The sequence below is a fragment of the Arachis ipaensis genome, chromosome B05 (assembly GCF_000816755.2).
Source record: "Arachis ipaensis cultivar K30076 chromosome B05, Araip1.1, whole genome shotgun sequence".
NCBI lineage: Eukaryota > Viridiplantae > Streptophyta > Magnoliopsida > Fabales > Fabaceae > Arachis > Arachis ipaensis.
The window spans coordinates 5,266,868-5,271,981 of NC_029789.2; positions in this window are offsets into that span (position 1 = coordinate 5,266,868).

The following is a 5,114-nucleotide window of genomic DNA, read 5'->3' on the forward strand; positions in this document are numbered from 1 at the left end:
ATCGTTTAATTAAATCTTTAAAAATTATTTTTATCAGTAATATAAATTTTTAAATATCATTTTAGTAAAAAGTTAATTATCAACAAGCATGCAAGTAAAGTCTCTATTACCTAAATCAGAAGATGAATACTAAATAGTAAACAAGACAAAATATTTGATGGAGCTTCATAAGAGGGTTCATCCAATAGAACTATGCAAAATATTTACAAAATTATCTCGTTCCACTATTTTATATTTTTATATATATTCATTGTCAACAGTTATTTTATATATTTTTTTAATAACCCCTCCATCAATAAGGAGTTTTAAAATGAAACAACAATATTTGTTTCTTCTTAATTGCTAGAACCAGCATACACATAGCTTGAATAGAGACTTATAGGTATTAATTAGAAACCTAGTATTATACATTGTTTGATTAAACTCTCAAAAATATTTGTTACCAAGGTAGAAAGATCCGGTTATAGTTCAAATGGCATAGTCTTTCCATACTCAATTAAGAGGTTGCGGGTTCGAGTCTCCTATCTTTAGTAAAAAAAAAAAAAAGATAGAAAGACCCGGTTGAAATGGGCATGGGCCGAGTCTGCCTTAATAGAACGAGAAGGAGCTAAGGATAGTTTTTTGCAGACAAAATTGTCCTCCGTATAGATTCTATTTGTAACATCCTAATTACCATAAACCTTATCTCATGCCGTAAAGCAAAGGATAACTAAGTGACATAATAATTCTAAGGCTTATACAATAATATATATATATACGCGAAGCGTTCACACGATAACTAAAAGTGTAAAGGATAAGATACATGTACAAAGTAACAAAGTATATGTAGATATATAAGCATCATAGTCATAGAATACTAACCACAACCCACGGAGTTTAGGCCGACTTGTTACATACAGATATAACAGAATTTTTATAAAGGTACAAATATAAACAACCTGTCTCTCGAATTAATCTCTAAGGCAACAAAGTGATAAAGATACAAAAGGTAGAGAGAACTACAACAAAATATCCAAAATATACAAAAGAGATATCAATAGATTCTCCGCTCTGTCACCAATCACGCAACTCATCAAGGTGGGTTACGACCTGCATTTGAAAAACAACAACAGAGTATGGTATGAGAACTGGAGGTTCTCAATATGGTAACAGTGTCCATTATATAAGATATAAGGTTCCAGAACTCCAGAGGTAATCCTAGAACTTCACATCAAGCATAAGATTCAATCTTAAAATTAACTTTAAATAAATCCTTAAACAGGTCATCTAACTTAGGGGATTTCTAATCTAACAATTTCACCGCCGCTGTCCCACATCCTTCGCCATCCTAACCTCCAATGTAATCCCATCGCCACCGCCTACCGAACCTCTTCAATCCCAATAGAAAACACAAGTAATTCATACAAGTAAAGCACAAGTAATTATCGTGTATAGCAAGTAAATTAAGAAGCATATAAGCATGTTATACAATTAGGCATAGTATGCAAGTAAACAAAGCAAGCAAACATATAGAAAATGCACATGATGAATGCCTGTCCTATTGGCTATGATATCACATTGTTGGTTCAACTGCCAACCTGACACATTCCCATGGGAATGTCGCCTTTCGGTCACGAATATAAATGGAACCCCATGGATATCGTGTCCGGCACACGGTACAGGGATATAGTGTCCGGCACACTCTTGTAATTCCAAAAGGCCACAAACCTCACATCTCAATGTAAGCGGGACTAACCACCGCCCTTACACTGCCGCCGCGACCTCGACAAGCCAGATTAACCAACCGTCCTTGCCAGACACATCGCGTCTCAACAGTGATCACTTTCAATAATTCACCATTTCTCTTCGAGTCCCAGACTCGTCATAACCATCATTAATTATTGATTTCACAAGTTTACCATCAACTCCTAAGTTCCCATAATCATCATCAATATAATACTCCAACGGTCCGCTCACAATTTCAGAAACCTAAGTCTCCGTCTTCTAAACTCATATAGAATTTCACCAATTTAAGTCACTAACTATTCTCTATTAGTCTTAAGACCTAATTGCTAGATAGTAGTCTTAAACAGTAATTAAAGAAGTTTAGAAAGTTAGAGAACCCTTGAAATGAACAAAAACCATTTTTCAGCAAAACAGGGGTCTCGTGTACGCAAGTCCCTGTCCGCGTACGCATGCAGCATGCTGTTGAAAAAAGGGTGGTCGCGTAGACGACACCTTGCTCGCGTACGCGAGTATCCGAAACATAATGGAATGCTCGAGTCGCGTGTTAAGATTCACGTACGCATGGCTGAAATTCACATGCTCGCGTACGCAACATAGTGCCCGCGTACGCTAGATCCCAGGCAGTGGAGAATGCCCGCATCTCGTGCACAGGTTCGCGTACACATGCTGTATCAGACTCAAAAAAATTAAATGCTGTAAAATTTCAGATTTTTATACCGAATTTCAAACGTTCATAACTTCCTCTACAAAACTCCATTTTCCTCGAACTTTATACCATTTTAAATTTCTTTAAATCATCTTCTATTTAAAACAAAATCCAATCAATTTCACAAATAAAGGCTCAAGTTATGATCCGCCAAAGCTCGTCAAAAACCAAGTTTTACAAAAATCAGCAAAGTTCTCTAAATTTCAAAACTCCACAACCAAAACCAATTCACAAACGTTCTAATTCATACCAAAACTCACCATTCACACCCACAATCACCTCCATATATTTCATCACTTATCATTCTATTTTCTCTTTCATTTTCACACCTAATTTATCATTCAATTCACCATAGTTCAACAAAAATCCATAATTTCTACATCAAGTTCCAACATTAGCAACTTGGCACATTCTTACTATCAATAATACCCATAGTTACCACAATCCAACCCCAACATCAAAATCAACATCATAATTCATCACACTCAATAATACCATCATGCATTATCAATTCAATAATTACCAATAACCAATTTAATCCTATCATATGGTCCACTACCCTAAGTGTCCAAAAACTACATATTACATAGAGAACATTAAAATCATACCTTGGTTGATTCTCAATATGCACAATACACCAAATGTGATTCCAATCAAGCTTTCAACTAAAATTAAGCCATCAATTCCAATCCAAATACTTCCAAATAGTCAAGACAACTCCAACAAGCACCAATGCTCAAACTAACATCATATATTTCACAAAAATCAAAATCTATTATTCACAAGATTCCAAACTACAAGGATTTTTGAGAAACCTTACCTTATCCACGAAAATTGGGGATGAACCCAATAATTTCTCACTAATGGTTAGTACCTAAACAACCAAAACACAAAAATCTACTCAAAACTCCAACCTTAATTTTTGAAATTTATAGAGCTGTAGAATGGGGAGGAAGCTTCGAAATCTTACCAGTAAAAGTTAGATAGAACTAACGAGCTCGGCAAGAGCTTCGCGTGGCCGCAAACTGTTCGCGAATCAGAGCACCATAGCTCGAGTTATGGTTGAATGAAGTTGAAGATGAATAGTATTTTAGAAACCTTCACATCTCTTCTCACTTCAGCAGCTCTCACTCATGCAAGTGTTTAATGAGCTGAATGGGTGCATTTGAGTATTTATATATAGGGCTTGGGCCCAACTTGAGTCCGGTCCAACCCGTTAGCATTTTTAGTCCGTTTGGCCCAATTTTTGGCCAAATCTTTAGCATTAGCATCCAATTTTTAACTTTAATTGTTTTCCTAATTTTTTCTACCATTTTTATTATTCTCACACAGTATCGGACAGATTTAAGCTGGTACTGCCAGCTAATTTATCGGTACGCATTTTTATACAATTTTTCAAAAAAATTATACTTTCCAACTCAGAAAAATCTACTAAATCCAAATATCATATTTAAATTTTCTAATTAACATTCTAAATTCTTGAACCTATTCTAGGCAATTAAATTATTTTAATTAAGCAGTTAATTAATTAGGATGCTTACACCGTCGGCATAAAAATAAGAATAATGGCAAAGGCGGTTCTGGTCTCAAGAGTTTGGGAGAGTTAAATGGGAATTTGAGGCTTGCAAAGAGGGTGGGTGCAGCCTAGTAGAGAGAAGGTTAAAGAGAGAGAAAGGTCAAAGCCTAATAGAGAGAAGGTTAAAGAGAGAGAAAGGTTAAAGAAGGGGTTGGAGGAGGTGGTGGTTACTTAATAGCTTTCTTCTTGTGACACTGAATCTAAGGAAGTTGGCTTCTGATGTCGAGAACAATGAGTAGAATCACTATAAGTGTCATTGAGTATCTGAATGTAGACCTCAAGTTATAGGAAGAAGAAAGAGAAACCTTGGTATTCCCTAATGAGAACATAAGCGAAGAAGATAGAATCTGTGCGGTTGCGTTGGTGGAGAGAGAATGTGTGGTTAGTGGAAATGACATTGAGAATGATAAATTTGTGGTAGCAGTGTGTCGGTTGAGTTGTGCAGAGCTAGAATAATAGCAGATATGACGACGATGAAAGAAATAGAAAAAAAAAAGCATGTTGAAGCGTGGTAACATAAGCATAGCCATTAATAAAGGAGTTGATAAAAGATTATACAGAATATTTATTAACAATGAATATATATAAAATAGTAAATTGGAATAATTTTGTAAATATTTTGCATGGCTCCATTTTATGGAACTCTCTTATAAAGCTCCATCAAATACTTTACAAACAAACAAATACTATCAAAATAATAAGAGAATAAGATAGTTAAATGCTAAGTAAACATAGACAATGATCAAATAAAATTGCTCGTTAAAAGTTGGAATAATGAAGGCTCAAAACCTCAAACAATTAGGTAGCATTATTAAAATTCAGAATTGTATTTATTAATTAGAGGTTATAACGAAAATTTTAATTTTTAGATACAAAATTTCAATTTTTACACAAAAAAACTTAAAATTAAAAAAAAAATTGTAACTACTTTATGACTCTCACTTCTTCTCTACAATTTTGTAGAATATACAACTCCTTATCTGGTAAGGCCGTAAATTACTTTTGAACGATAGTATCATCTATAACGCGATTTCACCATAAAAATAAAATTAAAAAATTACATCGAAATGTTAAAAACAAAAAATATATAGCTTAAGGATATAATAA